Below are 13,138 nucleotides of genomic sequence, written 5' to 3' on the forward strand. Positions count from 1 at the left end.
GCTCTCCCAATTCTATTTTATATTTACCACTCCTGGTGTCTAATTGTATCTCTTCATTTTGTCTGTAACCTTTTCTTCTAAATAAACCTACCTTATGCCAAAGAGAATGATCATTGTGAATCTTCACAGGGCTGAACCCCAATATTTGGAGCCTACAATCACATTATTTGTTAACCAAGAATTGCTATCCTAAAACATATTATTCAGTGCCTATATCAACCACATCAACCTTTAAAAAATATTTTGGTCCTCAAAAAAAAAAAACTCTTCAAAATAACACCCACTTTTTTCAAGACATTATGTTCTGTTTGTGTTCCATATAGCAAAAGTTACTCCAGAACATACATGAAAAATCTGAAATGCTAGGATTGTGCCAAGGAGCTGCATATTAGTGTTCTGCTATATCCAAGCATTTCTTTATATTACACAGAAGATTTAGCCCTCCTCGGGCTTGCCCAAATGTTACATACTTCTAAAAATTGACTTTTAGGTCAAGGAGGACATACCAAAGAAAAATGATAGAATAAAATTCTTCCTGGTAAATTCTGAGTGACAAAAATTTGACTTGGAAGATATGTCCCACCATATAATGTGGTGTTAGTTAGCTACCTGCTATGTCCATCATGAACACATCTGTCTTCTGGGTCAATGTCTGTGGATTTTGTTGCCATTCAACTTTCTGACTTTTCATGACTCGATTTTTTTTTGGGGGGGAAGCTACTTGAGAGATTTGCCATTTCCTTCTCTAGCCCCATTTTACAAATGAGGAAACTGATGCAAGCACAGGTAAGTGACTTGTTCATAGTTACACATCTAAAAGGTATCTGAGGTCAAATTTAAATTCAATTCTTCCTGACTCCATGCCAGGAGCTTTAGCTAGTGCTTCACCTAGCTACCCCTCAAAGCCTGTGGACTGGTAGATAAAAACAGCTAAACATTTATCATCTATGACTAATTTTCCATAAATATTATTGGAAAGGGAGTATGGGGATGTGGATGTAAGGGATATAGTTCTTTGAATGTCCAACTGTATTTATTTCACCTGTCTCAAAGAATAGGATGGAATCTATGAAAGCAAATTATACAGGTCCTTTTTTCTGGCTAGGAGCCTAAATCTTTTAAGATATTGTTCTTATTAATTCTTTTCACTTGAAAATTAATTGAGATTAAAAAATAGTGAGGATTTGTAAACATTTCTGTTGTTGCTTGCTTTTAAAATTCATCTCATTACATATGGAAAGAAAGAGGTATTAAAAAAAATATGTACCAATTTAAAGCCTTCTTTCTTTTCTCATCCCTGAGAATGACAAAAGGACAAAAGGAAAAGTCACTCTAGCTTGAAGTCCCTTGGGAAAATTTGTAAACTCCCTCCCCTCAGAGCTTGGAATAGACTTCTCTGTGTCCTGAGTCTAATTTCCCTGCTCTCTAATTCAATTGCCAGATTGAAAAGCGATTTAACTTAGCTCGATCCATGTGGTGTTTCTTCATTTCAAAATAGAAAACTCACTAAAATGAACTGGTCAGAAGGATTAAAACTAAAAACACCTAACATCATTTTGCTCTCACATGTAGAGATGAGTAACATTACTGCAAATGTACCCAAAGCAGAGTGGGTTGGCAAAGTCTCTCAAGGGAGCCATTTGTGGGCCAAGTTAATCACCTTGATCTTTTCCATCAGCATGTGCCAACTGCGCCACTCAGTGCTGTTCAGCTTATACAACAGCAAGACAATCAGCCTCTGAAAATGACACAAGGCTTCACATTCCACCCCCCCCCCCCAATCCAGTTTCAACCATACACCCTCCCTCCCTCCCACTTCTCTGTAATTTAAAGCTTCCCAGTGCATTACAAAAAATAATAGGGGGCAGGAGACCAGACGAGGTTATTACTAACTCATAAATCAAGCGGGAGGCTTTTAGGGGTGGTGGCAAGGTATTTGAGATGGGCTCTCTTGGTTTGTTATCTCACCAAAGCCCCCACAATTGATTCATAACCCCATAATCCTTCTGTGTCTGCATCCTAAGTCTTATATCTAATTGTCAGCAGCTGAGTACATGATTTGCACGAGGGATGCTTGATGGCAGCAGATGAGGGGGTGGAGGAGAGAGTTTTGTCAATCAAAAATGTCCAGGAGGAGGCCTAAGGCACGTGGGATTTAATTAAACAATCAGCTTATTAAAAGAAAGATGAAGTATTGTTTCATTGATTAAGCTTCAATTCTGGGAAAAAGAGCATCCCAAACTGAGTTTATTATAACCAAAGGGCAATGGCAGAATGTATGGTTTCATGTATTACCATCTAAAGCTTAAAACAACAGCAACAGATATATGTACACCCAATACTTTTGGGAAAGGAAAAAATCTAGCACTATGATTTCAATATAAGCTGAATCTCAGGTGTTATGAATGTTTTTAATGGTTGTTAAGAGTTCAGTAAAGAAGAAAGAAAAGAAGAAGATGAAAGAAAGTGGGGAGCAGAAGATAGTAAAGGAGGGATCTATTTCTCTTTTTAATACCTCATGTATGTCTCATCTGTGACAATTTGATTCTTAAATGTGGCTCAGGAATATTTTATGTTTACATTGATTTGGAAGCAGACACCTCCTTGAGCAGGATAGAATAATAGAACATTTCTCCATTTTATGTAAAGGCTTGCAATGTGTAGTTTCAGATCAGAAATTTGATAATATAAATAACATTATTAGGGTAATAGGATAGATAACACATTCTTGGCTAGATCATGAGGTTCCATTAAAGGCCTGCAAACTATTTCTGGGATAAGAAAAGCCAACTGTGACCAGAATCTGAAATAGATTAATATGACACAGAACTGAATAGTGAGTATATAGTTACATAAATCAGAGTTTTCCATTCAAAATATCTTAGTTACAAACTTTCCCCCAAAAACCCAAAACAAACCCTTACTAGTAAAAAACAGTGTTGAACCTCTACTAGTCTGGTTATTTCCTTGTGAGGCCTCTCTCTGGGGCCCTTCCCTTCCCAAAGAAGGGAAGTTTTGTTTTGTTCTTTACTGTGCACTTTTTTATTTTTGTTTCTCTCTCCCTTCTCACTCAGCCCTGGAGAAGATTACAATTTAACATAAATACATGTGTGTGTGTGTATACACATACACATTTATGTGGTATATGTACATATACATATAAGTCTATATACACATACATATGCAAAACCATACTGTACACACTTCTAATTATGAGATCTTTTCTCCAGTCTCATCTTTCTTGACTTCAGTGAATTATTTGATACTGGTGACCATCATCTCTTCTTCTTTTTCATGACACTCCAACTGAGCCACTCAGTGCTCTTCTTAGTTCTCCTCCTACTTATCTGATTATTCCTCCTTAATTTCTCTTGCTGGATCATCATTCACATTCACTTCCTAATTGTGGGTATGACCCAAACTTTGTACTATGCTACCTTTTCTTCTTTTTCTACATTGGTGTTCTTATCAACTTCCATGGGTTCAATTATTATATCTCTGCAGTTAACTCCCAGATTTATAGCCCTGGTCTTGTTGCTGAGTTCCAATTTTTGCATAAATAAAAACTTATGGATATTTCCAGATTGATGGTTCATAGGCATCTCTAATTCAACATGTCTAAACATAACTTTTTTTCTCTTAAAGCCCACTCTCCTCAACTTCCCTATATCTGTTGAGGGTGTCACCACGCTTGAGGTCACCCAGTTTCATCCATTGGTGCTATTCTTGACTTCATTCTCTCTCTCAATCAGTTCAAATTTTGTTCATTCTTTCTTCATAGAATCTCTCACATTTGTCCCTTTTACTCCACTTATACAGTTAGTATTAAATTGTATCTTTGTGATGCTATTTGTGACTTTTTTTGGTAGAGATATTGGAGTGGTTTGCTATTTCCTTCTCCATCTCATTTTACAAATAAGGAAACTGAGACAAAATTAAGTAATTTGCTTAGAGTCAAGATCTCATCCACCTTTTTTCTGGATTACACCAATTGCCTCCTAATTTGTCATTCTACTTTTGGTTTCTTCTTTTTCAATCAGATATAATTGCCAATGTGACTTCTTTCCTATTTTATTTTTTTATTCTGAACTTAATAGGAGTAAAATAATATGAACATTTTCAAATGCAATTTGGGACAGAGGGAGAGGACTTAGTTTGAAATCCTAATCTCTATTGTATAGAGCTTTTTTTTTTTTTTTTTTTTTTTTTTTTTTACCAGCTTTGTGATAAATCCAACATGTTCATCTAACTTTCAAAGCTGTCTTGCTTGTCTGTGTTTTTTTTTTTTTTTTTCTGGTCTTCCTTCTGTTCTCTTCTCATTTCAGAAGGGTGAACTCTATTTCCAACCCTTTACTCATAAATTCCCAATTAAAATAAGAAAAGACTCTAACATGTGTAAATTAAGAAAAATCCTTCATTAGTCATGTCCAGAAATGCACTTTTCATTTTATATCTTGAGCACATTACTTTTCTGTCAGGTGGTGGGTATGCTTCATTATCAGTCCACAAGGAATCATGGTTGGTCATTGCATTGATGAGAGTTATTAAATCATTCAAAATTATTTATCTTTATAATGTTATTGTTTTTACACAACAGATGAGACTTAGAAAGTGCTTAATAAGTGCTTGGTGATTGATTGTAACTTTTAATCTTAAAGAATTGCTTGAGGCACAAAGAATTAATTTCTTATGACCACAAGGCTAATATGAGTAAGTAGTAGGTCTTTCTTCCTCAGAAGCTGGATTTTTATTAGTCCAGGTGACCTCTCACCTTTTACAAAGAGAAAGATGCTTAATAAGTATTTGTTTAATTTTTTTAAATGAGAAAACACATCAAGAATGGTCACTATGACTATATAGTGTAGAGGAGATTTCTGGTTTTACATTTACAGATTCACCATATACAAAATCTGTTCAGTGAAACACTCTGAATTCTAATTTAGGTAGATGGTAGTAGGGTAGATTAGGGGAGATAGGTGTTGCATTGGATAGAGCACTGGAGCTGGAATCAGCAATAGTCATTTTCATGGGTTCAAATACAGCCTCAGATACTCACTAGTTGTGTGACCCTGAGCAAGTCACTTAATGGTGTTTGACTCAGTTTTTTAATTGCAAAATATCCTGGATAAGGGAATAGCAAACCAGTCTGGTATTTCTGTCAAAAAAGTCCCAAATGGAATCACAGAGAGTCAGATGCAACTATAATTATCAAACTAAAACTAAAACCATAACACAAATGGTAGGGTACACAGAGAAAGAGTTAATAACAAAATATTTAAGAAATGTGTATTAAGTACCTACTATGTGAAGAGTATGAAGACACAGTGTTGGACTCTGAGGTAGATAAAAAATGTAGATAAGGCATAGTTGAATAAGATGCCCACTTATAAAATAACTATAACATACATGGATAGCAAGAAAGCATTTTTTTTTTTTTGGTTCAGGATGATTCACAAACCACTGCTGCCATGAATTCCGCTCTACAGCTTAATTCACTTTAGTATTGTTTGCTGCAAGAGGACCTTTTGGGACTGAATATCATGTTTGGCCATTGCTTATTTTTTGAACATGGTTTCTCCTTCTAACCTAATAGAACTATAAAAACTTATAAATTCCTCTCCTCCTTTTAGAAGTAAGAAAGCCCTGAAAATTATCTTTGGACTAATCTGCATATGAGACCTTTATCAGTTTTCTCAAACTATCAATTTTAAAACATTGTTTTCTTCTGCTTTCTCTAATCAACATAGGAAGGAGTTCTTCCTTAAAGTAATTGCATGGGGAAACTCAAAAGCCCTCTGCCAACAATTGGTAGCCTTTCCCCCATGCCCTGAAGGGATTAGGAGAATAATCTATCTAATAGAAGGAATAAGTCTCTTTGATTACTTTTGGTTACCGGTGCCCAATTCAGGGAGGGAAGAGAAACAGAACTCTTAAAGGGAACTAGTAGTTTTAGGAAAGAAATTTTCCAAGAGAAAAGTCTGTTGTCCTAGAATGAGAGAGCAAAATAATCTTATCAATTTACCCTCATAATATTGCTTAGATTAGAATGATAAATTAATACAAATTATTTCTGGAAGCCTTGGGTCATAAAGTAAAGTACTATATTATTTTTTTTCCTTTGCCAGAAGGCAAATATTTGGGTGAGATGTACGATTTCAGAAAGTGTCTTAGAATTGGAATCAAGAGACATGATTTCTAATTCTGGTTCTGCTAGCTATTAATCAACTATGCCATCTCAGTGAATTTAATTCCTTTCTTGGAGTCTTGTTCCTTCTCAGCAAAATGAGGAAACTGGACCATCAGATTTCAAGTGTTCCTTTCAGCTTTAACATGCTACAGTTTGGGAGATTCAATTAAATTCAACAGATAGTTATTAAGCACCTACTACATACATGGCATTCTGATAAATGCTGAGATTAACAAAAATAAAAAAAAATGAGACATTACTTATCATCAAAAAACTTAAAGTGAGGATAAAGTGTGAATACAGGTGAATAAACAAAAAGTAACTTGAGAAGGGTGAGAGAGCACTATCAGCCTTGCATTACATATAATTATAAAATATCTTCAGGGACAGGATTTGACTTGGGATTCAAAGACAATTATTTAATAATCAGTCAATCAGTTTCTATGGCACCTTTTTTTATTCCTACTTCCCTGATTTCTGCAACAAAAAAGACAATTACCAATATTTATAGAAACTAACTTCTCTGCCAGTGGTGAGACTAAAGAGACAGCCAAAAATGTCTATTTTCTCCTTTGATTTTTAATAAGTTTAAATTTGTTTTCTCACTTTTCGATCATTAAATTACAGCTGGCTCACTGAAAGCAGCTTGTACAACTTAAGATCTTGGCCCATTGCCAGACTAATGTTTAGACACTGCTGCTCAAGCTGTCACAATAATTCAGCTACCAAACAATAAGGGAAGTGACTTCAAGACCCCAGATTCCCACAGCATTAAAAGACTGTGGAGTTGAATTTCATTCATTAGGTTCCATGCATGTTTCCAGTATCTGGCACCTATTTTGTGTGGCCTCACTCCAAACCAGGAAGAACTAGCATTCATTTAGAAGCATTTTTTCTTACTTTACCAATATTAGGAACATTTTTTCCAGAGAAAAAATAGAGGAAAAGCAAATATTTAAATATGTTAGAAATTGAAATGAAGAGTTATTGTATTGAAGACCTCTCAAGGAAAGGATGGTATAATCTCATCCTTATAATAATTCCAGAAATTCCATAACATACAACTGTTTCATCCTGTATAACTATATCTATAGATGCTCCACAGAAAGCCCCCCTAGTGTGTTGGAGGCTTTCCTCTAAGTGTTTTTGAATTTCATAGGTACCCTTGGAATGATCCTGCTGTTAATCTGGTATTCCTCACTCTTGCTGACTAGCTGGTCTTTTTTGTCCTCATTAGGCATGTGCTGGAGTAGATCATATACAGATCATGTCATTCATTGTGTTTGAATCATCAACAAATTTAATTCTTAAAAGATAGTGCTGTTGAAATATTAATAACTATATAGTATCATCAAAAGTATACAGGGTATATTGATATAAATTCAATTCAATGAACTTGATGCTGTTTGAGTGGTCTAGATTCCTGGTGGTCTAGTGGTTAGGATTTGGCACTCTCAATGCTGTGGCCCAGGTTCGATTCCCGGTCAGGGAACCGTAAGTATGATGCTGTTTGAATGGTGTAGATTCCTGGTGGTCTAGAGGGTAGTGGCTATAAGAGAGTTATTAAGAATCCCTTATAAATTGGCGGCAGGTTTTAGGAGTGAAAGAATTCACTCATTCCCAACATGTTAGTTGCAAAATGAAAATTTATTGTTAGATAGAAATCAGTTTACCAAGAGACTGACTTCTATAGTGGCAGATCTATGGAAAATGGAGTTTTGTATTGAGAATGCAGTTTCAGTAGACAGCAGGCCCTGGCAGTAAAGGGAGCTACCAAGGTCCATCTACAAAAGACCTTGGTTGATGGAAGCTTATTATACTCAATGTCTTGGGGGGGGTTGGGACAGCCCAAGCAAGTCAGACCTAGTGGGGGTTGGGACAGCTCAGATCTCCTATTGGAATTCAAAGGGATGCTTTTTTGACCAGGATTTGTAATTGAATCAAAGCTCTGGCATCGGGAAAGATAACTTGTCTGGAGAGGATATGTCTCAGCCAGGAGGGGCTGGGAATCTGAAAGGAATCACAGATCAAAAGGAAATACAGTTTCTTAAAGGGACCACAACCTACTTCAAACTGACTACTCAAGTGCATATCATAGGTATTTTTTATCCATTTAGTTTTTCCTGTATGACTGTAGATCTCCTTTGAATTATACATTTCTGAATACAAAGATAAAATAAAACCATTCCTTTTCTGAAAGAATTTCAGACTTATATAGAATAACAGATATACACTGGGATATATGACACACACTGAAAGTTAAAATGCAAATTTACATATGACAAGTGATTAAGAGAGATAAGAAATGTAAAGAATATTCAGATCAAGGAAATTTGGGGAGCTGGGGATGGGATGAGTAAAAGCTTCTTGGAGGAAGTAATATTTGATGGATGTCTTTGAAAGAAAGAAAAACTTGTGACAGGTAAAGATAAAGAAGGGAATACTTTCTAGGTACAGGGGCAGCAAGAATAAAGACAGAGACAGAAAGGATAAAATAAAACTCATTGACAGATGTAGTTCCTAGAGATAAGATCAAAGATTCATGGAAAACATGAACTAAGTAGAACCATATCCTGCTTTGATGACCTATGTTGTAGATTTTGCTAAATTGAATCCAGGGCATTCAAATTGTCCCAAGTAATATTACAACATTTCACAATAATCTATTTTATTTGTTCTGTTTGTGGGTATCAAACAATAAACGTTTATTAAATAGTTACTATGGGCCAGGGACTGTGTTAAAGAATTAGTTGACACAATGGATAGAATGTTAAACACAGGGTCAGGAATACCTGAGTATAAATGTCCTTGGGCAGTTACTAGTTGGGTGACTTTGGAAAGGCTACTTTACCTTTGTATGCCTTAATTTTATCATATGTAAATTTGGGATAGTAGTATTTATCTACCAAGATTATTATTCAGATAAAATGAGGTATTTTAAATACTTTATAAGTCATAAGGTATTATGTAAATACTATTTATTCTTGTTCTTATTCTTAGAATACAAAGATAGAAAATGAATAGTATCTGCCCTCAAGGAGTTTACATTTTATCAAGGTATATTTTCTGTTTTTTTTTTTACACCGGACTAAGAACTTTATCAATGAATACAACTTTGATTTTGTAAAAGTTGCTTTATGGGATGTTTTTCCAACTTGTAAAACAAGGATTGCTCTATTGTAACTAAAGACATGTAGCAGATACTGTGCCAAATAGTCACAAAGTATGTGAGTGTACTCAGGGAGGATGATACATAGACACAAATTTAGCATATTCTCTAAGTCAGAGGTGTCAAACTCAGCCAGTATTACTGCACTCAGCCTACACCACGACCAAATGTGGGCTGATCCAGATTGAAATGCAATTGGGAAACATTTGGCAAAATAAAAAGACAACAAAAGATGTATAACATTACTTTTTAAAATTAAGTCAATATGCAGCCCATAGAGATCCTTATATGTGGTTTAATGGCTCCATGTCTATTTGAGTTTGATATTTGCTTATCTAATTATTCTGTTCTCAGACCTTGTAAGACTATTTTCTAAAGGTCTCTATGAGAATTAATTAATTTTTTGAAAAAAATTGTCTCAGCAATGAGACATAAGAAAGAGACCTGCATTTTAAATGCAATAGGTTCCTTTTCAGTATGATTCGCTGTTGTTTAGACTTCAGTGGTATTGGACTCTTTGTGACCCCATTTGAAGGTACTGGAATGGTTTTGCATTTCCTTCTCTAGCTCATTTTACAGATGAGGAAACGGAGGTAAACTGAGAGTTAAGGAACTTGTCCAAGGTCATACAGCTAGTAAATGTCTGAGGCTAAATTTGAATTCAGGAAGATGATCTTCCTAATTTTAGGTCAGCATTCTATCTACTGTGCCACCTCGTTGCCCTCTTGTATGATTAGAAAATTCACATTCTTTAGTTATTTTTTAAAAGTGAACTTCAACACCTTCCAAAAGAACATTTCCACATACACAGTAGAACATAAAAAGAGGTTTGTATATATAATTATGAATTTCCACTTAGCTAAGTTAAGAAATTTAAGGGATTCCAAGGAAACAGGTTTTTTCCCTTTTTACTGTTTTCTTTTTTCTTGGTTATATATGTACATTAATTTTTAATAACATTTCTGTATGCTACAAACATTTTTGTATATGTGGGTCTTTTTCCTTCCGTTATGATTTCCTTGGGATAGAGACCTAATAGTAGCACTGCTGGATTTTTTTAAAATTTTATTTAATAATTACTTTATATTGACAGAATCCATGCCAGGGTAATTTTTTTTTTTTTTTTTACAACATTATCCCTTGCACTCGTTTCTGTTCCGATTTTTCCCCTCCCTCCCTCCACCCTCTCCCCTAGATGGCAAGCAGTTTTATATATGTTAAATATGTTGCAGTATATCCTAGATACAATATATGTTTGCAGAACCGAACAGTTCTCTTGTTGCACAGGGAGAATTGGATTCAGAAAGTAAAAATAACCCGGGAAGAAAAACAAAAATGCAGATAGTTCACATTCGTTTCCCAGTGTTCTTTTTTTGGGTGTAGCTGCTTCTGTCCGTCATTTATCAATTGAAACTCAGTTAGGTCTCTTTGTCAAAGAAATCCACTTCCATCAAAATATGTCCTCATACAATATCGTTGTCGAAGTGTATAAATGATCTCCTGGTTCTGCTCATTTCACTTAGCATCAGTTCATGTAAGTCTCACCAGACCTCTCTGTATTCATCCTGCTGGTCATTTCTTACAGAACAATAATATTCCATAACATTCATATACCACAATTTACCTAGCCATTCTCCAATTGATGGGCATCCATTCAGTTTCCAGTTTCTAGCCACTACAAACAGGGCTGCCACAAACATTTTAGCACATACAGGTCCCTTTCCCTTCTTTAGTATTTCTTTGGGATATAAGCCCAATAGAAACACTGCTGGATCAAAGGGTATGCACAGTTTGATAACTTTTTGGGCATAATTCCAGATTGCTCTCCAGAATGGTTGGATTCGTTCACAACTCCACCAACAATGCATTAGTGTCCCAGTTTTCCCGCATCCCCTCCAACATTCATCATTATTTTTTCCTGTCATCTTAGCCAATCTGACAGGTGTGTAGTGGTATCTCAGAGTTGTCTTAATTTGCATTTCTCTGATCAATAATGATTTGGAACACTCTTTCATATGAGTGGTAATAGTTTCAATTTCATCCTCTGAAAATTGTCTGTTCATATCTTTTGACCATTTATCAATTGGAAAATGGCTTGATTTCTTATAAATTTGAGTCAGTTCTCTATATATTTTGGAAATGAGGCCTTTATCAGAACCTTTAACTGTAGCACTGCTGGATTAAAAGATATATGCAGTTTTATATTTCTTTGGAGATAGTTCCAAATTGCTCTTCAGAATGATTGGATCATTTCACAATTCCTCCAACAATGCATTAGTGTCCCAGTTTTCCCACATACCCTCCAACATTTACTATTATTATATTCTGTTATTTTAGCCAATTTGAGAGGTGTGAAGTGGTATCTCAGAATTGCTCACTTTGCATTTCTCTAATCAATAGTGATTTGAAGCATTTTTTCATGATTATAGATGGCTTTAATTTCATCACTTGAAAATTGTCCAAATCCTTTGACTATTTATCAGTTGGGGAATGACTTCTATTATAAATTTAACACAATTCTCTTTTAAATTTTTGTGTTTTTTTTCTTTTAAAAATTCATTCATTCATTCATTTATTTTTGTTCTTTATATATCTTAGAAATAAGTATTTTATCAGAATCAATGGCTGTAAAACTTTCCCCCCCCCAGCTTTGTACTTCCCTTTTAATCTTGTTTGCATTGGTTTTGTTAGTACAAAAACTTTTAAATTTAATGTAATCAAATGTACTTTCCTATCATGTATCCATTTTGATCTTATTTTGGTATAGGTGTGAGATATAGATCAATGATGAGTTTCTGACATTATTTCCCAGTTTTTCTAGCAGTTTTTGTAAAATAGCAAGTTCTTATACCAGAAGCTAGAGTTGATCAAATATTAGGGTTTATCAAATATTAGATTACTATAGTCATTTATTATTGCGTTATATCTATCTAATCTATTCCACTAATCCACCACTCTAATTCTTAGCCAGTACCAAATGGTTTTGATGACTATTGCTTTGTAATATAGTTTTAGATCTAGTACTGCTAGGCCACCATCCTTTGCAATTTTTTTTCATTAATTTCCTTGATATTCTTGCATTTTTGTTCTTCCAGATGAATTTTGTTATTTTTTTAGTCCTGTAAAATAATTTTGGCAGTTTTATTGGTATAACACTGAATAAGTAGACCAAGTTAGGTAGAATTGTCATTTTTATTATATTAGCTCACTCTACCCATGAACAACTGATATTTTCCCAATTATTTAGATCATATTTTATTTGTGTGAGACAAAGAAAGCAATTTTGATGATACTCTGAATTTTTAAAAAAGATATTACAAATAATTTTACCTATTGAATAAGTGGAGCAATATGAAAAAAAAAACACTCCTGGATTTGGAGTCTGAGTACCTGTATTAGAATTTGACCTTAATTACTTAATGTGATGTTACCTTGATTTTCCTCATCTGTAAAAATAGCCTACTTCTTACTTCAAAGTCAAATAAACCATTAGGGATTAATCAATATGAAGCTGGCAAACACAAGCAAATGATCTTGAGTCAAAGAATATTGAAGGAAAGGGTTAAACCAGGTAAGCATCTTGGAGAAGGGAAGAAGATACAAAATGCCAGCAATAAGAGGAAGATGTTTAGAGTTGCAAGATGTAGCCTAGACAAGAATCCTCATATATCTACTGTACAGAAAATAGCTAGGTGGCATAAGGGAAAGGATGTCAAGACTGAAGTCAGAAAGATTCCCCTTCTTGAATTCAAATCTGGCCTTACTTACAGTTGGGTAACCCC

The 13,138-nt window shown here is 34.7% G+C and overlaps 1 protein-coding gene and 1 non-coding gene across 4 annotated transcripts in view; one reads left to right on the forward strand and one right to left on the reverse strand.

The window, feature by feature from the left end:
• RGS6 (regulator of G protein signaling 6) overlaps positions 1-13,138 on the reverse strand; it is a 643,116-nt gene that overhangs the window by 157,067 nt on the left and 472,911 nt on the right. The gene's annotated exons all lie outside the window — the stretch shown is intronic.
• TRNAE-CUC (transfer RNA glutamic acid (anticodon CUC)) lies at positions 7,608-7,679 on the forward strand. The gene has a single exon. It is a non-coding gene; the product is annotated as a tRNA-Glu (tRNA).

The sequence above is a fragment of the Antechinus flavipes genome, chromosome 2 (assembly GCF_016432865.1).
Source record: "Antechinus flavipes isolate AdamAnt ecotype Samford, QLD, Australia chromosome 2, AdamAnt_v2, whole genome shotgun sequence".
Taxonomy (NCBI): domain Eukaryota; kingdom Metazoa; phylum Chordata; class Mammalia; order Dasyuromorphia; family Dasyuridae; genus Antechinus; species Antechinus flavipes.